The sequence below is a fragment of the Lissotriton helveticus genome, chromosome 5_1 (assembly GCF_964261635.1).
Source record: "Lissotriton helveticus chromosome 5_1, aLisHel1.1, whole genome shotgun sequence".
Classification (NCBI taxonomy): domain Eukaryota; kingdom Metazoa; phylum Chordata; class Amphibia; order Caudata; family Salamandridae; genus Lissotriton; species Lissotriton helveticus.
Window position 1 is genome coordinate 125,324,649 of NC_136065.1, and position 21,072 is coordinate 125,345,720.

General features: G+C 45.6%; 1 protein-coding gene across 12 annotated transcripts in view; it reads right to left on the reverse strand.

Moving 5' to 3' along the window:
- Positions 1-21,072, reverse strand: part of DAB2IP (DAB2 interacting protein) — a 1,475,985-nt gene that overhangs the window by 460,307 nt on the left and 994,606 nt on the right. Inside the window, exon 1 of one of the 12 annotated variants that reach the window (XM_078641859.1) lies at positions 7,373-7,535. The exons of the other annotated variants lie outside the window; for them this stretch is intronic. The gene's annotated coding sequence lies outside the window, so the exon portion shown is untranslated. Of the gene's footprint in view, positions 1-7,372; positions 7,536-21,072 lie in introns of those variants that run through there. 12 annotated transcript variants of the gene reach the window in all.

The following is a 21,072-nucleotide window of genomic DNA, read 5'->3' on the forward strand; positions in this document are numbered from 1 at the left end:
ATACTAAGAACAGATTTTTAGCTAGCGTTTTAAGCCACACCCTTAATTACATTGGCAACGCCCCTTTGAGAGCCCCTCAGTTTTTTCATCCCACTTAAAGCCCTGGACATGAGCATCAAGAGAGGTCGGTGTCCTTGAACGGCTCCATCCATGGACCTTGGACTGCCCGGTCCTTCAGTGCTTCGGCTGAATCTAACGCAAACTCTCTCTGCTCCAATCCAACATGAATCACCAGACTGGAGCATGTGAGAGCGAAAGCATTAGAACTGAAAGCGCTGCGAGGCCATACTAGTGCCAATGCAGCGCTATACAAACTGCTATAAAAACAGAACAGAACTTTCCCTAGCAGGTACTAAGAGCCAGTTACTAAGAGCCAGCTGCCTCTGAAATACACACCATGAGCTGGTAATCTGTACTAAAGCTGCTCTGCTACATACATGTAAAGTTTGAGTAAAGGTGCCAGCCCAGGATGCCACACGAAGATCACGAGGCAAGCGTCGATGACCTCAGACAATTCTAAAAAGAAGCCCCTTGTAACTGGCACCCTCTGGACATTGGCTGTTTACATTTCAGCAGGTTACAGATGATATAATGGAATACACAGCTACTGCATGTCACGGGAGCAGAGACAAGGAACGCGCCGGGCAGACACTTAATATATGCAAAGTGCTTAAGACTGTGCTTTTCTGCTAGGCACTAGAGAGTCCTGGAGCAGCATCCAGAGAAACACTTTGAATGAATAAATACATCACGGCCTTGTACACAGGTATCTGCACGAAGGCCCGACTGAGAGGAAAGGTGGTTTTGTAAATCTAGCCCGCTTCTCCTCTGCATCGGTGAACACTGTTTGATCTTGGGCCCGGAGCCGTGGGTGCGGGCCTTGTGTAATCAGAGCTCTTTGTTACTCTCCTGCAATAACCGCAGGCCGGCTTGTCTCCAATAATAACACGAGCTCGGTCTCAGCGAGAGGTCTGTCCAGATGTTTTCCATTCCAACACTGGCCACAAAGGATGCGCTTCCGGTTCAGTGCACAGCTGCCCTGTGCTTGTTGCACAAGCCTCGGGAGAGATCCAGGGGGCACAGTGTCATGTGCTCCCTTGGAGTACTTATCAAAGAAGATGGACAAGGCTGTTCCTAGAAAGGGTTTGTGTGCTGTTCACAAGGAAGAGGGAGCGTGGTGGTTGACGTGTGCAAGCCTACCACTGGGTATCCATTGTGTTGGATATAGTTGCCTCACACACCTTTGCAGGTGTCATGCTTCATCATAGGCAGTGCTCCTCGTCGGGTAGGCGGTGCAATCCCCGATGGGCACACCTCAAAGAGGGGCTCTTTGGCGGAGATCTTTTAGTCCAACCGCCTATGGGTGAAGTGCGGGTGTGGAGCCAGGGGATTGTAGACAGAACGGTGAATTAAAATGGAGCAAAGGGTACCAGAGACAACTTTATTCGGGCGGTCCCTTGCTTCAATTAAAAGTAAAGCTAGTCTGGGCTTGCTGGAATGTAATGTTTCCTGGCTCTAGACTACACTAGGAAGTGTTAAAAAATCGGTCAACATGTTTCTCGCTATGGTACATTGACACGCGATTAATCAGGACCTATATGGTAGAGTCTACAAACAATTTTGCCTATATCAGAATCATATGCTCATGACCAGTTGTGGGAATGTTGTACCTCTGTTGCACTGTTCCTTGCCTAATAGTCAAGATTTATATGCACCATCAATGCCCGGCGTAGGTCCTACCCGATCCCGGCGGAGAGGGGTAGGACGAATGCCTATGACACAGGAGATCTGAGCCTTATACACAGAGGCCTCATCCCTGATGTACGACCCGCCGGGCATTTATGTTGCATATAAATCTTGACCATTAGGCAAGGAACAGTGCAACAGAGGTACAACATTCCCACAACCGGTAATGAGCATATGATTCTGATATAGACAAAATTGTTTGTAGACTCTACTATATAGGTCCTGATGAATCGCGTGCCAATGTACCATAGCGAGAAACATGTTGACCGATTTTTTAACACTTCCTAGTCTAGTCTAGAGCCAGGAAACATTAAATTTCAGCAAGCCCAGACTAGCTTTACTTTTAATTGAAGCAAGGGACCGCCCGAATAAAGTTGTCTCTGGTCCCCTTTGCTCCATTTTAATTCACCGTTCTGTCTACAATCCCCTGGCCCAACACCCGCACTTCACCCATAGGCAGTTGGACTATAAGATCTCCGCCAAAGAGCCCCTCTTTGAGGTGTGCCCGTCGGGGATTGCACCGCCTACCCGACGAGGAGCACTGCCTATGATGAAGCATGACACCTGCAAGGGTGTGTGAGGCAACTATATCCAACACAATGGATACCCAGTGGTAGGCTTGCACACGTCAACCACCACGCTCCCTCTTCCTTGTGAACAGCACACAAACCCTTTCTAGGAACAGCCTTGTCCATCTTCTTTGATAAACACTTTCGTAGGGCACGGACTGCGGCTGGACCTTCCACTCCCCTTGAGTGGTACTTTTGCCTTTCTGATCCAATTGGATCACCCTCCCTCAATTTTTGTATACACTCCCTTGGAGTACCCCAAAACGATGGAACGAGTGTGAGACTTGTACACTCCACTCATAAAGGATCAGAGAGTATTCCGTTGGCCCGAACCCCCTCACGGGGGGCGTCAGTGTATCTTGCCCTGCCCTGGCCACTGCGAGTCTGTCTCAGCTCCTGCACTCTCTGGTTCTCACCTCAAAGCAGTGTCTTCCTAAGGATTTTGGGGACCTAAGGCAATACTATTTTTGAGTGGCACATTACCAATATTCTTCTAATTGAAGTCCCTTGATTCCAAACAATATTGAAATATATGTTAAGGGCTGAGATAGAGGAAAAAACAGAAGGACAAATGATCAAGAGTTAATTTTCCCAGGAGCCTCTAGGATAGTGGGGGCCTTGGGCAATTGTACACTTTGTCCATGGCTTAAAACGTCTCGACCTCACGGCACAATATTCTACAAGTGTGCCACAGCACACAGTGTCACATCAGTGCTGGGAGCTCAGGGCATCATGATTGCAGCAGGGATCTGAAGCGGCTGAGAGAGACAACACACTGGAGAGGAGAGCTGAGAACACACTGGAGCTGACTGCTCAGGACACACGAGCTGACTGCTCAGGACACACTGAAGCTGACTGCTCAGGACACACGAGCTGACTGCTCAGGACGGGAAACAGCCTTTACAACGAAGCCGTTTCCCCGAAATCTTTAACCACGCATGCAGTACAACGCATGCGTGGTTACAACTAATGCCTTTACCACGCATACCTTTACTACGATGTTTGTAGTAAAGGCATATGTGGTAAAGGTAAAAAGAAAAAAAGGGGGGCTTGGGGGGGTCTCCCCCCCAAATAAAACAACTCACCATAAGTCACGTCGGCGTCAGCGTCGTTTAAGAGAAATCGGAAAAAATGCCGTTTTCTCTTAACGACGTATGACGTCACCACGCAATTATTCGAGGAAAAGTTTATCCGTGGTAAACGAATTCCGTTGTAACGCATGCGTGGTAAAGGCATGCGTTGCAACAGAATTCGTTGTATCATCATATATTCCTCAGGACACACGAGCTGACTGCTCAGGACACACTGAAGCTGACTGCTCAGGACACACTGGAGCTGACTGCTCAGGACACACTGAAGCTGACTGCTCAGGACACACTGGAGCTGACTGCTCAGGACACACTGGAGCTGACTGCTCAGGACACACTGGAGCTGACTGCTCAGGACACACGAGCTGACTGCTCAGGACACACTGGAGCTGACTGCTCAGGACACACTGAAGCTGACTGCTCAGGACACACTGAAGCTGACTGCTCAGGACACACTGAAGCTGACTGCTCAGGACACACTGGAGCTGACTGCTCAGGACACACTGAAGCTGACTGCTCAGGACACACTGGAGCTGACTGCTCAGGACACACGAGCTGACTGCTCAGGACACACGAGCTGACTGCTCAGGACACACTGGAGCTGAGAGGCACACTCACAGGAGCTGAGAGCCCAGGGCACACTCACAGGAGCTGAGAGGCACACTCACAGGAGCTGAGAGCTCAGGGCACACTCACAGGAGCACTCACACAAGTACTCGAGCTAGCAGCTTTCAGTGGCAGGGGATCAACACACACTCATGTGTCTTGGTTACGTAGACCACGCTAACAGTGGCAGGGAGGGCAACGCACACTCACGTGCTCAAGTGTGCCATGGTCCAAGCCCTGAGGGCATCCACAAGTCCCTGACACTAAACACTCATAGGGCCTTGTAGGGACTCATGGTTCTTTTAGGTAACCAAGGATTGAGGGGTAGATAGTTTTTCTTTTTTGATCAGACAGAGCCATCTGCACTTTCAGCCCTACTCCTTGCTCGACTGGCACTTCATTATACAATGAACATAATTTGTGCTTTTATTCCCAGACCTTCAGATCACGCGCACTCTGTCTCTGATGCGTGAAACAGGACGAGTCACAAACATTCCCAGAACCAATGTGCTAAGAATAGCTGGGACCCATTCACTGGAGCCACTGAGGAAATGTTAAACAAAAATACATCTGCCAGGGCTCAAAAAGTCACGGAGCAAAACCGACGGGTGCTTAGAGAGCCGCGCGGCGTGGGGTGACACCCACCGGCCTGCTTTATTAGGTGGCATGTTAGAAGAAATGAAATCATGCCATGAAATTGGAGGAACGACGGCGTGACCGAGGGGGGGGCGTCGGACAAAGACATGATTCCATTTCAGGTGACGTGGCCGGTCCCTGGAGGCTCCCATTGGAGGACGGCGACAAAGGCCTCAGCTGTCTCATAAGAGACATATGCTGTGCGCGCGGGTCAGCCCTTCAATGGGAGCCTTCGCCGCCGCCGTTCGGTAGCGCACGTCACTGCGCGGGACATACGCCACTGCGCGTGCGCGGGTACGCGCAGCTCCCGGGGACACCGCGCGCGCGCTGTTCCCGGGGACGCGCGCGCGCAGCTCCTGGGTACACGGCGCGGCTCGCGCTTCCATTGACCGCCCGTCCACATGGCCTACTTTCTGACAGTTGTTCCAGATATTTAAGCCACGGCGCGGGCGGGATCCTGAGCCGGAGGAAATCATGTTCGCAGAGCCGGGGCCTGCCAACATCTGTCCACATCACTTCCGCAGCCGTCAGGCGGGATTCATTCATAGGCCTGCGAGTAATTAAGCCGAGGCGCTCGGGCCAGGGGAGAGGGGGGCACGTGGTCGGGAGAAAAGCCCCTCTGTGAAATCGAGCCGAAGGTGCCAGCTCTGTTGTTTCCTATCGCCGTGCATTTCTGACCTCTCCTGGCACGCAGTCCTGTGCTCGAGTTCATGCCTTCTGCATTTGCCTGTTGTGTTCTGCGATGCCCCCAGGGGGGTTGTTTTCACATTAGACAACATTTGTAAGAATATCCACAGACTTTTTTAATTAAAATTGTCTTTATGTCTTATAGTGAAAAAATTACTTCAAAATGTCACTTAAAAGCAAACTTAAAAGCAAAAATGCACGGCCTCTGTGCAGAGAACGGACCCGACCTCAGAAGCACAAATGTTTCATTTAACAACATTGGCTGCAGCACTGAACATTACTGAGGTCATTAATGTGCAATTCCTACAGTCGAGTATAAGCCAAGAGGCTTCACAAGCAAAATGTAAGTGGTGAGAGAATGTGTGTGTGTGTGTGTATAGATAGATAGATAGAATGAATGTATACCGTGTGGATGATTTCTTTGCACACAATGCAGTGGTATAAAAGCCTATATTTCAGAGTGAACTGTGTGAAATATGGGTTTCCTCATCATAGTGACAGCCCAAAAGCCTATCTACAGTTCTTTACCTTTTTCATATTATGCGAATTTTGTGGTAAATTGGGAAATGCATATATGGTAAATGTTGCAGCCACAGAATTGCATGAATCCACTGCCCCTCACCATTGTCATTTAAGTTATCAAATGATTCATAAAAAATAAACAAATCGTAAACATGCCTGCTCTAACCAGTGCACATTGTTAATTGCGGCTTGTAGAGGAAAAGCTTTTTTCAAACTAGGGACTCTGAAAACAAAAATAAAATATAATAAATACATAATGACGGTGGGTCACATGCTGCTAGGCTGCTAGCTTAGGACTTGTTGACATTTACAAATCACTTAGCCTTCGGCCTCGTGGTACTGATGTCATCATGCTACATGTACAATTAAAGCTTTATCGAATTCTGGACCTATATCTTAGGTCATTGGCGTTGCCATATCTTCCTAATTGGGCTCGCCGATCCACCAATTTGAATTATGCGGTTGTGCCTTAGAACTCATAAAGTGAGGCAAGGTGGTCGCTCCTTTGCTTACTTTTGCCCAAAACTCTGGAATTCCCTGCCTGTCACGCTTGACATTGCAATTCTTTTGATAAGTGTAAAAAACTTTTTAAAACGTGGTTTTTTTCATCTCTAACTTTAAGCCCCAGCTGTTTATAATAGCCTGGAGAAGCCCCCTTGGGGCAGCCACATGCTTTATACACCCGGATGATCATACTAATGATATCCGCAGAACCTCTGAATGAAATGCTGGGCAATACGACACCGAAACCGGTCGTGAGCTTGAATCCAGACAAGTAAACATTAACGTTCATCCTTCTGATGTCGATAATGAGCAAGTACTGATAACACTGAAATATTAGGGGACAACAGACTACTGACTTTGTCTACAGCACGATGGTTATTTGAGAGTGGCTGCAAATTTACTAGTTGACTCATATGAGCTCCTCCCGTTAATTATGTACCGAGCATAACAAACTGTGCTGTTAGAACAAAAGGCATACTTAGCAATGAAGAAATAAAATGTAAAACAAAAAACTAACAATACATTCAAAATAGCACTAAATATGAGACAGCAAAAAAAGGAAATGTCACAATTTCATGTAATTAAAAGCGAATCTGTTTTTGTATTAGCTCAGTTACATTGATAGCATGGATTGTAACCCATTGTAAACACCGAGGAGTGTGTTGGGAGACCTTATAAGGGGAAACAACTGTGGTCCATATTTCATAAAGCCCCATTGCATCCCAATAGGGTGTGTGTTATGTCTCGTTATTCCCAAAGACCCATGGTTTCAAACGAGCTGAGTGGCGAACAGTGTCGGCACGGGGGTCATACCCCTTGATGCCTGCGTGTAGGTACAGTATTGTACATTTCCTGAGCAGAAACAGATTGGGTATTATAACAGTAAAATGAACAGTGAGAACGGGCTTTTCCATGAAAGCTATATTGGACATGGGTGGTACAAAGCGGTGGCTTTGCTACCCGTGAGCATGCACAGAATGCGCGACCCCCTTACATCCACACCCCATCTCTTACCTCCCCGGGCGGTGGGCACGGATGGGCACCGACCCTGTTTCCTCGCCATGCCGGGGTTCTTCCGCCAGCCACCCTCCGAGGCCGCAGACAGAGGCGCCTTGTGCGCGCTGTTGTCAGCGGCAGCCGCGGCGGAGGCCTGCTCGGCCGGCCGCCTCTCCTCCTTGTAAGGCGAGGGCCCGGGTCCGGGGGTAGCTGGCTGCGGGCCGGCAGGCAGCCTTGGTCCCTTCTGGCCTCCGTGTACAGCACTCCAGCGCAGCCTGCCCGCTGGAAACAACCCCACCGCCTTAAACAAAGCGCAGATTCGGCCTCTTTTAAAGGTACAGCGCCCTTTTACCAGGCCGGGCCTTCGGGCGCCATCTGCCTCGCCTCCACTTCACCCCCTCGCCCCCACCCCAGGCCTCGCCGGTCTGTTGCATTATGTATCTTCATGATGCGATGAATTAAGCTCCTTCCAGCTACGGTTCGTAGGCTCTATATAGCGCCTACTTGACAGCGCGGCGTGTTGTCATTATTGCTGTATGAGGGCCCTTGGCACAATTGCTATGCTACTAAACTTAAGCTTTTGAATACCTGAAGAGCTTTAACTAAAACACACACAACATACAAACAGCTAATGTTTCAGATCAGTGTCTGGGTTATGACATTGGATGCATGACATGATATTAGCGTTTTATAGCTCGCATCTTTCATTAGTTGGGCTTCTGGGCACTGTGTGCTCACATTGCCACACAATTCTCGGATGTCTCCATTGTGTGCTGTCATGCGGCACTGAACTGCCATGATTGTGTGTTATATTGTCACACTGCTCTGAACTGCCTCGATTGTGTGTTGTCACACAACATACCACTAACTACAGACAGCCAAGGCTGCAACACAGGCTAACAATAACCAGACACACAGCATGGGCGATCACTAACCACACAGAGACGTTTTAAGGGATGGGCAAAGTGGGCAGTGGCCCAGGGCCCCAGCCTTTCAGGGGCCCCCTCTTTACTGAACCAGCTCTGTTCTGCAGAAAGTCTTAGTCTGAAGACCTTGAATAATTCTTGACCAGATTGTTTCAAATAACTTTTTCCTTTAATTTATTTTTAATGTGGGTGATGTGTGGGAGTTTATAAGACATTTTGCAGAAGAATGTTTGTTTTTCAACACCATGCAAAATACATAAACAAAGTTTCTTTTAGATGAAAACAGTACCTCACATTTGAAAAATGGGTGGGGTCAAAAATAGTATTTGCAATAATATTAGTGAGCTGCTCTTGTATTATAATATTGAAAACACATGTTACTGCTCCTGAATTTCAGATGTAAACACATTTAGAATTAGGACCAGTATGTCTGTGCAGGGTCAGTGACCTGGCCAAAGAGGGCATGAAAGAGCTGACATTGAATCATAAAGTCATAGCTATTCCGAACGGGGGCCCCCAAATTACTTTTGGCGCAGGGCCCCTAAAATCCTTAAGATGTCACTGTAACCACAGATAGCACATGCTGCGACTCATGCCAAGACACTGCTGTAAACTGTCTCGATTGTGTAGTGTCGCACGGCTCTGGTCGTCTCAACATTGCGGTGTGTTACTTTGGGTATGCAATGAGTGTGTTGTGTACACACTGGAGGGCCTGTCTGGAGCAGTGGATCTTGTGTGTGAATAGCAGCCTAGCGTGTTGTGTCCTCACCAACACAACAATGATTGACAGCATATAATTCTAGGGGTGGGCGGAACCCGCAGAGTTTCACTCTGTGGAATTCTGCGGACCAACCTATAATCTCGGCAATATTCCGTGGAGATTTGCGAGTAGCGGAATTTTGGCACGTGGCGCTGCTCACGCTGATTTTTAGCACTGGGAGCTTGTTCCATGCTGTAAAATCTACGCAAGCGGCACTTCGCAGCGCGCCAGAGGGGGTTGCTTGGTTCTGCTGCTCGAGTAGATTTCCTACATGAGCAAGAGTGTACTCAACACGAATGGTAGTGACCTACCACAACAGCCAGTCTTGAGAAATCTCGCTGGCTCGGGGACACAAATTCTCACTCGCAAGCTTAACATTGAGGAGTTGCACATGCTGACATTTTCCGTCACATGGCAGATGGCTGAGTTTTGCCGGACCTCCACACTCCAAGCGGAGCGCACAGTGGGCAAAACTCTGCGAACTCCGCCAATGGATCAGCATTTTTCGTCCACCCCCTTTATAATTAAGGATTAATCGTTCCTCCCAAATTCGTGAAACCGATTCGAAGCATGCAAGAATATGAACAAGGGACAGCTACGCACATTATTAAGTACCCAATATTGCATCGAAGGCGGAGGATAGCTCGAGTAGAATTATGGTTCTTTTTGATCTGACATCTTTAGAACATCGTGCTCCGGCAGGTCTGTAAGCCCACCTATCGGTGAGGGGGAGATGCTAGTGTATTGTGCGTGAGGACAGTGCTCCAGTGCTATCTGCAAGTCAGTTTTCATATTGGTTAGGGTTAGAGAAACTCCGTCACTAACTAGCGCCAACATCAACTAACCACAGGCACAGCCTGGTCAGCAGTAACCAGAGGCAAAATAAGATTAAGCACATGCCATCACTAACTACAGCCAACAGTGACTGACACACAGGCTAACACTACCACAGACATGGCTCAGTTCAAAACTAACCACAGGCAACACAGGGTTAAGCTAATGCCATCACTAACTACAGCAAGCAGCAGCTAACACACAGGGTGATACTAACCACAGGCAACCCAGGATTAAACACACGCCATCACTAATTACAGCCAGCAGTGACTGACACACAGGCTAACACTACCACAGACATGGCTCAGTTCAAAACTAACCACAGGCAACACAGGGTTAAGCTAATGCCATCACTAACTACAGCCAGCCGCAGCTGACACACAGGGTGATACTAACCAAGGGCACAGCCTGGTCAAAAATAACCACAGGTAACACAGGATTAAACACACACTGTCACTAATTACAGCCAGCAGTGACAGACACACAGGCTAACGCTAACTACAGTCACATCCCAGGCCAACAATATCCACAGGCAACAGAGGATTAAACGCATGTCGTCACTAACTACAACCACAGCGGTTGACATACAGGCTGACACTATCCACGGTAAGGACGGAGATAAAGCAATCTACCATTAAATACGCAGAGCACAGGAGGCAACAAAGGCTATCACTAACCCAGTTAGCACACACAACAACACAGACTATCAACAACCACATTGGCTACACAGTTTATTACTGCTACCTTCCAAAATGCTATTTTTAATAACGATCACTCTTGATCATCGATTATTTATGCACTCGAATTATGTCTCCATATCTCATCTGCTAGTGCTAGAACACACCATGATTTTTTTTGGGGGGGGACGAGGAGGTGGAGTTCTAGATTATTACAGGCAACCAGAAATTGCACAGAGATATTCCATATAATAAATCCCTGGTCTGCATGGCGATTCATCCCTAAATTTGACACCCGTTTCTACATAAAGTCAGATACATTCCAATATCACCTTTGACAAAACAATGACACAGCCCTACAAAAAGGACGCACATGACCAAATGGCCTTCAACTGTAAAAATATGTCTTGTTGCCCCCCTTACCTTGATATAACAAAAGCGCAGCCTAGGAGGGACTTCCCATTCACAGCTTAATTTGAGCCGCAGGTGGGGCCCACAGGCACTCTTTTTTGGGGACCTGCACTTATTTTTTCTCAACAGACTTATAAACAGAGCGAGTAAAAAAGAAGAAAAACACAAATGGAGCAAAGGAGAAGAAAGCGAAAGACCGAAAAAAGTGACAAAGGGCGAAAGCAAGGATGAAAAATTACACACAAGAGAAAAATAAATAACCCCACGACTTGTACATCCATCCTAGTGTGAGAGCTCTTGGTAATGGACTACAAAGGGTAGCCGATGTGGGATTACTATTCATGGGTCCTCTTTCTTCCTACCCCAAATCAGTCTGTTGAGAATGACAGGAGATGTGTTTTCATTCCGGTTTACTACCAGTGCAGATGCATTCTGGGAAGGATACATTATGCATATTAGGTAGCGATTCAAGTCTAAGATGGCTGCCTTGAAATCAATGTGTCAAGCTTGGGCTGACATAATTTAATTTTTATTCTGTTTTGCATAACTTCTAAACCCAGAGGGATTCCTGCGCTTCCTTTCCCCGGGATAATTAAATTAAATAAATAGATATCACAGGAAGGAGGTGGATGTTAGCCCGCCTGTGTAAGAAAGCGTGAGGCTGTTCCTAGCCAAACTGAAGATGGATGAGGCGATGTGGCCAGGAGGAATACATTGCCGGCTCCCGGGGGAGCAGAGGAACCTCTGAGAATAACAGAATCTTGTTTTCTATATAGAGTGTTCTACACAAAGTTGCACATTTGTAATACACTCTCTTTATTTAACTAAGTGTTACACCTTTTATTGACCTCGAAAGGATGAAGGGCTGCATTGGCTTTGTCAGGTTCAAAAAATTGCACAGAAAACTCTGGAGAAAGTGGCTAATTTGCTGACCCATCTCAGCTTCTCAACCAGCTCACTCTAGATCTGTGTGGGTCTGGACAACTCTCTAAGAGCAGCTCTAATCCCTCTGACAAAAGAGGATGCTGGGAGGAGGTTAGCAAGCGCAGATTTGTGAGTTTACAAGCTCAGGAAAGAAAGGTTAATGCTATAACTTGGAGGCAACATGCTTTCATGGTCATCCAGGGAATGTCGTGGCCAAGAACTCGAATGGAGTTTTGACTATGTGGCTCCCACCTCCGATCAACGAAAAGAGCCGGTGCTTAATTTGAGCTAATGGTTTCTGGTGCTCAGCACCAGCACTTAATCATCAACATCAGCACTTTTCATCAATCATTTATAGTAGGCACTGGGAGACTTAGTGATTTGCGAAGTCAGCAGCTCTGGCCATTACGCCACACCAGCTCTGCCCATTACGCCACACCCTCACCCCTCTTTCATGGTTAGTAGTTGGTTCTGGTTTAGGTGGCGCTAACAGGAGAAATGGGCTGATGCAAGCTGCCTCCTGACAAGAGCCCCGGCACTTATTTCTTTTTTACAAATTATCGACTGAAAAGAGCTAAATGCTTTCCACAATCCATCATCAAAACAAACAAATAATACAGGATTATGGTTCAAGCAGATCATAAATATTTGGTGAATCTTGCCTTGGCACATGGATCAGAACCAGGGTAATCATTTTCAATTCCATTACAACAATGTAGGTGAACAAGAAAGGGGAATCTTGCTTCTCTGCAGATAGAACTACATCTAAAACAGAACTGGAATAGTCCTGACAGAACTCTTCCTTGCATGTGACAATTTCTTCGCATTCACAGGTTTCAATGTGTTGTTTGTTGATTTACTTAATTTTTTCACCATTGTTGTAACTCCATTTTTTTCATTTATTTCAGTTATTGAAGAATAAATGGCTATTTATTTTCCTAAATGCAGTGCATGATGAGGACTGTATTAACTTGAGCGTGTATCGTTGCCCTTTGATCGTGCCAAGTGAACTGAAAGAATGATGGTACACTTCAAGAGATACAGCAGAGGTATATAGCCGAAATAAAACAAAATACATATCACTTTCTCATTTGCACAGAAGATTGCCGCACATTCATTACACTCAACCCTTTTCATAGATCATGTCTTGTTAATATAGAACATGTGACACACCGACTATGTAAGTACTGATATCACCCCTGTGAGCAATAAGACTGACAAATGCCATTATACCTCAAAGCAGTAAATATATGATCCTGATGAAGGCCAACAAAAATGAGATGGAAAACCGAAACAACATAGTCCTAAATATTGAAAATCTCACACACTATGTTGCTTTAAGTAGCGTATACCTATGTTGAAGACCTATAAGCCTTTCTATGACTGTACCTAGGGGATACATTGTTGCTGTTGTGGACATAGATGTACGTGTTAGGTTATTTTGAATTGTATTTTTATGTTCATAAAAGGATAGATTTTTGGACTATACACAGTGACCTTTTGTTAAATGTGTCTTGACTTTAGCTATTTTCTTAAACTAGATATTGCCATTAGGATTACTGATTTGTTTTAGAAACAGGATGAATAACATAATTATAACATACATAATAACTTTTTTGTGCATTGAGGATGATAAACTAACTGAATAGGATTGCATAAATGTAGGTTTCATTTGATCTCCATGGGTGAGTAAAACAAATGCTTTCCCCTTCCTTAGCAGAGCAATGGGTGTGGACAAACCAGTTCCTTCATACCTAGTTATAAACAAAGGGCCTTCTTCTAAAAAAAAAGACAGTATCCTGTTGAAAATCTAAGTAGCAACTAGGAGATTTGACCAGCCAAATACACACCTGAGTAAAACAGATGAACGAGAGAAAAGGACATTGTTTAGCTGATCCCTGGTCCTTTGAAAATGGATTGTCCCCTTGTTTTTCATATGTAAAACACACACTCATGCACTGGAATGGAATAACATGTGGGAAGCAGTAAACAATTTGGGAGAAATAACAAGAGAACATTTAGAGACATCATCAGAGGACATTTAAATAACTATTTAAAAGGAGGAGCTTTTAGAGTGAAATCAGATAAAAAGCCCAAAGGAGTAACTTTAGTGGAGACACTCAATATGAATACCAGATGGGATAATATAAAGTATACAAACTCAAAAGAAAAGATATGGAGAATCACATCAGATGAAAAAAAAAGAGAGATGGAGGTTGACAAAGATGATTGGATGAGTGACATTAGATCAGAAGATTTTAAGAGTCATAACAAAGTGGACAGGTTAGAGAATCACATCAGAGAAGAACTTTGAATGCAGGTGTCTTTCCCCCATACGACTATATTATTTCACTATCCAAAAACAAATGTAAACTTTGGATTCCCATAGCTACACAAATCAAACACAGTCAGCATCGCACAGAAGTGAGATGTGAAGTCAGGGTGGATACTGCGCATGTCATTGGGATCCCACTTCCATTTCAAGCAATATATATTCCATTTCTAAAGTGAGCTCATTTAAAATTAAAACCAATTAAACGAGCAGTAATCTTGTCATCTCAAGTGAAAGAAACTGTCTGATCCCTCGCTCCATTACTGTACACTCATCCACTGAAGACTTCTCACTGAAGCCCGCCTGACAGTATTACAATAAGCTGCGATATTCCCTAAGCATATTTACTCAATCGTCAACTCATCAACGCCTACCTTTGCTGGTCCGGGATCCCATCACCGCCTGTCTGATCTACAGTTTTCATCTCACGCTCATGCTTAGGTCATTATAACAGAAGGTGTATTTGACGGCACTGTATCCGTCTCTGGTTTGGATCCATAAGAAATGTAAATGCATTTTTTAAATATTTCTTTATTGAACAATTTAGACTCTTTGCAATTGGATCGTGTTTACCATCTGAGGAACTGAGGTACATGGAGATAAAGTTATTCGCCGCTATAAGAACATTTGGTGAAATGGCGATGCGGGTATCAGAATTAAGGAGATAAAGTGATTGGCTGCGATAAGAACATTTGGTGATTCGGGGATGAGTATCAGAATTGAGGAGATAAAGTTATTTGCTGCGATAAGAACATTTGGTGATGCGGGGATGCAAGTATCAGAATTGAGGACCTAAAGTTATTTGCTGCGATAAGAACATTTGGTGATTCGGGGATGAGTATCAGAATTGAGGACCTAAAGTTATTTGCTGCGATAAGAACATTTGGTGATACGAGTATCAGAATTGAGGTCTCCTGGTTCCACCACCCATAAATTAGGGATGAACGGAAATACGTACTAAGTGATATAGATGTCACATACCCCGCACATAGTTAAATTAAAGGATTTACGACATTGAAATCCCTTTTTATGTTCCATTTAAATTTTACTATTCGGAAACCTTTTTCTGAATTGCAAAATCAGTTTAGAAATCCACACAGAATCGCAATTTAGAAGGGTCGTGTTTCTGGTATTCCTTCCAAATTTCAAGTCGGCATGGTACGTAACCAGTTTGAGTGTGGTAACTGATTTGCAAAGAGGTAGGAACACCATTTGGGCCCCTTCCCCTTTCGGGAGCAGGGTCGCAGCTTTGGGGAAGGTAAGCTGTGGTCACTGAAACTCACACTGAAGTTTTTCAAAATGTGAGATTTTTTTATGTTTAAAAGCAGCTCCATTTCTTTCAAGAAAAATGAGCTGCTTTATGAAAAACGTTTTCCATTTTGAAATGTTATGAAAGTTTAAAATGACATGTATGGTGGCTGCTGTCCCTTGCCCGCCACCATCCCTGTGATTGCAGCCAACCATGAATGGAGGAGAAAGTGCAAATTGCGACCTAACTCATGAATAGTAATTAGGCAGGTCGTGCTGTGACCTCATGTGACTCCTTGTTTTGAATAATGAACTATTAAGACAAAGATTGGTTTGCACATTAAAATACAGGTAACAAAAAGTCAGTGTGTACTTTGCAACCCCTTTTTGTGACCAATATGTTAGTACATCAGGCTCTAAATCCAATCTGTGGTCGTCTGTGATGGGTGAGAGGCACGAGGCAGACATCCCAGCTTAGAGCGTAGCATCAGGTGCTAATAATAAGAGCAATGCAAGAGGGAATGCATGGTGTTAAAAACAAAAAAGTGAAGAGGAGCAGACGAAAGCCAAAGCATTTTAACCATCTGGAGTTGTAATTGCTAGCATCTGATTGCTAGCATTCCATTCCATATGTTAGTTTGTCTGTAGTACCACCACAGAAAAGACACAAACGTGTGCAAATCAGAACTGGATGTGCCCCAGAAGTCATGACTCAAACTTTCTGCATGGCAACAGAAGTTACCACAGATGCTTTCTGGATGCACTGATTGTCATCCTTATGGGTCAGACCTCCTGGCGCAGCTTAACACCACTACTCCTCGTCTTGCCTGACATTTTTCAAAACCTTGAAGCCGGCCGCCGCGCGGTGGGATTCTGGATTAGTTTATAAGTCTGGTGTAATGTGTATCGTGGACTCAGAAGAAACCTGAGGATGACCTAGGACAGAGCCTGAGATGGGTCAAGAGGAAGGCAAGACTAGTTAACCCACCCTGGACGTCACCAGAGGCGGATTTACACTACAGACAAGCTAGGGAGGTCCTTATCGCTGGCATAAGGGTCACAAAATCTACACAATTCAGATGGCAGCCTGCACAAATACAAAAGCTACTTCCCATGCACCAGTCTACGATATCTGTAGACAGGCGAGGAAAGCTGGGTTAATGCCCGGCAAGGCCGGTTCACACTACCAACCATGAGAGGTTGAGACAATGGGACGTCAATGGACACTTTCCACCTTTGGGTGCACGGAGGAACACAGAGCAGCCAGGCAGAGACCAGGAATCAATGTAGTAATGCAAGATGGAAGCCAAGTGTGCAACTCGCTAGCATCTGCGCAATTCCAGTTGTAGCTGGACAACTGGACAACTGGACATGAAAAGAAGTTATTCAAGCAAGAGAGTCCTATGGGCATGTAAACTGGTCGGAAAGGCAAGACAATTTGAATATTTTCCCTTCTTTAAAGTGCTGTTGAGCAATTCCTGACCCCTGCTCTGGTCAGACAGACATAATTAATGTCTGCTGATAGTTGTGGTCAAGGGGATTGACTGACAGGATGTCAAAGGTGTCAGACTAGGGTGTCCAGAAGAAATAAACCACCATATAAATTTGAAGATCCAAACTCCATAACCAAAATCCAGAACGAATTTATTCTGAAAGAAAAAAGTAAACATCGTAAAATCAGTCAACTGGGAGGGTTTGAGAAAAAAGAGGTGGGATAATATTAGCCTCCGTGTCCTTAATAAAATCCAGATTTTCTGCCCAGCATGCTGTGAAAAATCTAAATTTTATGGCACGACACGGAGGCCGTATTTTGCAAGTTTAATAAACTAACCATGCACTTCCTAGTCAGATCCACAATAACGCTTTTGCCTCGAGGAAAGACTGTGTACATTTCTACTGTGCACGATTGTGCACTGCAAATGTGAACGGAAGGACAGAATGACCTTGAAAGAAAGCAATGAGGGACGATTCTTTGCTACTTATCCATTTTATTGAAAAGCGCCCCACTATCAGGCTTTTTAACTACGATGTCTCATAAGTACACATTATACATACAAGTCCCAAGTGGTCTATAAATAATCCAGCAGCCAGCTCCTTGGATGTGTGGTTAATTCCCTGATGTTGGCACCTGCCAGCTGCAGCACCTGCAATCACTCCCCTGCCCCTCCTGCTCAGCGCGTGGCATCATCTGTGCTGCAGGTGACTTAAACCGGTTACCACGGGTAATTCACAGAAGCTGGTGCCCACGTGGGTAATGGTTGAATTGCATCACCTGTGGGTAAGGGAGAGGAAGGTGGGAAGAAGGGACGGAAAGTGCATCCGAGGCAAGCAGAGACGTAGCTACCCATTGCGCAACAGGTTCAGCGGCAGCGGCGCCTTGTTGTAAGTGTACAACAGTAACCTGTATTCTTATAGTCATTGGCCACTTTTTTCACTTGCAGCAGGAACCCTGGCATGTTTGCCACACCGCTGGGTGAGGAAAAGACAAATCAACCAAGCGCAAGTCTAAATATAGATGTATGTCTGACTGACACCTGCAAAATTGGGGTGTGTAATGGTGGACTAAATAGAATCATGGTTCACAGAGGTGTGAGTAGCAGTGTAAGTATCTGCAATATGGATACGTAAGTTAGTCACCTGTGCAGCTTACTCACAAACACAACATTTTAAGACTATACTACACGCATGGGCGTTAGCAGGAGTACGAAGAAGGCGTGGCCAGGGACATCCTATACAATCGTATACTTAGATGTCCCTTACAGACAGACACAATCATGTGTAAATGCATTCCCTTCAATTTTCAGTCATTCTTAGCTGCATTTAAAAACCACTAAGGGCCTTTGTTAGGGTTTATGGGAGGGATGCTCCGTCAAAATATGGCAGCTCCCCCGTCCATCACACGACAAGGGCCACGGGCTTCAATGCACTTGAGATATGTCGGACGGGACACCTGCCACGTCTGGGACAGAGTATTCTTCCGCTAAACTCTAAGTAAGCCCCAAGTATTAGTACCTGAATTAATACTCCAGGGAAAGGTTGCCTATTGACAGTACACTTCTTTAATTCGTGCTGCACACGCAATACACACATGTAAAGGTAGCAAGTAAACTCACCACCCATGTGCCATTTAATGTATTATTAACATTCTCAACCAGCACCACACACCATGGCACGGCACACCACACACTAACCTACAATGGACACATTACACAGAATGACGAACACAGAACCAAGCCAGGTCGCGCCTACTAGATAGATGGCGAGGAAGAGGTTCCCAAACCCACACATCCACAATGTGCCACGTGCAAGCCTTCAAGCAGTACCATTTATAACCAATCCCTGCGCACCCACCAAACCCAGCAGAGATAAACCATACAACTGGAAATCACCAGGCACCCACTAAGGGTCATCGATATCATAACATGACTGAGGGGGGCGGGGGGTTCTCGGATTTCAATAATGATTGGGGGGGGCGAGGTCTCCGGGTTCCAGCTATGATTTTTTGGGGGTCCCCAGAAGTCAAAAGGTTGAGAACTGCTGTTGCAGTGGGTGGAGTAGTTCCCAAGCTGTGGCTCTGAGACCCCTGGCGGTCTGTGGAGCCTCCGCAGGGGGTCCGCCACATCTTAGAAAATTAAATAATATTAACAGATTAATACATTGTATATAAATAAAGAAGCTAACATACAATTGAAAATGTTAAAATGTACTGTAAATGTGAAAGAATTTAAAATTGGAGATTCAAAATTAAATTAGTATTCTCAGAATGATTTGTGGGAGCAGAGCAAGACCATCAAACAGAATATAGTAGACATGATGATTAGCTTCAGATGAATTTAGAAAAACTCCTACCTTTATGCCGTCGCGGGGCGGCACCACCCTCCCACTCCCCTTCCACGAGACCTCCCCGGGCGGTCTTAGGTCTGTGATTTTCATTGGGTCCATTAAGAACCATAATTAATTTCAGATTAGGTTACCTTATTTATAGGCTCTTTCGTTAAGGACCAATCGTGCCATCAATAGAACTCACAATCTCTGGTGGTCGAAAAGGACTCGAAGCACCTAGAATCACAACCTCATCGGCAGCGAAACACTTTTTTACTGATGCTGCAAATATAACTTTGAACTCTTTGCCTATCAACATCAGAGAAAACACCCTTCTCTCTGTCAGGAAACACCGACAAATGCACTTTTAAAACCTTTTTTGAAGCAATACCTTCTGTTGTCAGTGAAATCAGTGTTAAGAGCCCAGATGCCTCAAGGGATTGATGACTGCTCACTGTTCCAACAATAAATTCAGTCATTATATTTCACATTCGACCAACAGCACCGATCTGGCATACAATTGTGCGTCACCACGGGATCACATTGACTTTCCCCAACATGACAAGAAATGCAACAACCTTCAACTGAAATAAACACATAGTCCTCATATTACACACCTACAGATGCCAAGAAAGGGCATTAGTTGATTGCCAACCCCCCCCCCCCCGCAGATACCCACTACCACCAAATGCCGTATGCCACTTCTGCATGGCCGGCCACAGTATGAAAAACAACACGGATAATAAAATACATGAGCAAGTTGGAAAAGCTCTGGAGTGTCATCCAGTAAAGAGTAAGATGATAAACAGGCACCTCAGCAGGACATGCTCACCAAAACAAGAATATATCTCTACAGACCCTCGCCCTCAGACCCTCAGACGGCAAGCCAGGCTCCAAGCCTGCGGGGAACTCATAGCAACCAAGTTTGGAAGGCACTGAGACATTTCTAGCACTCTGAGGTCCCACCAATGGCAGAAAGTGCGCTATAAAAAATGCTTCTAGAATAATAATGCGTAAAATTAAAATACATCAATGTAGGACTACATACGCGTTTTCTTCCAGCTGGCCTTGTTAAATCTAAGGTCAAGGGACAATCGATATTTGCCCGGCGGTATCGCCTCTTTAACCCACGAATTATTAATCAATGAAGAGGCAGGCGCTGGAGACGAGAAGGCAGGAAACAAGGTTTATTCTCTCCGGAGGAGAACACATCAGTTCAAACAGCAGGTATCGTTCTGAGGTGCTCTAACCGCATCTCTGAGGCCTGGCCTCTTATACACAGCTTTATTGCTTTATTACATATAACATATTCATGGCAATGCTTTGATGTACGGAAAGACATTCTCGGAATCCCCGCTCCAAGCCCGTTCCCACACACATATACAGCAGAAGTCCCCACCCCGGTCCCGACAGGTGATGATTATCGCGCAGCTGGACATTCCGCCGGTTCACGGAATGTGGGGGTTTGATCGGATCTCATAGGGTGGGGGCATTGATCAACTCGAGGGTCCTTTGATGAGGGAAGCTTTCTACTGTACGGGGAGGGGCAATAAACAGTATCGGCAGAGCTAGGTGTCGGCCTGGGAACGAGGAAGACAAACGGGCACACAGGAAAAGGGGTTTTGTATCAAAAAGGGCCTGGGACCATAAAAGGAAGGAAGGGAGGTGTCGCGCTGGGGACAGGATGGGGTTCTGAGGCAGAGCTGCGCTGAAGAGGGGTTTATGACCCAAGGCATGTGCGAGCGGGGGTTGTCAGAGTGCAGGCTTTGTGAGGGAGGAGGGCT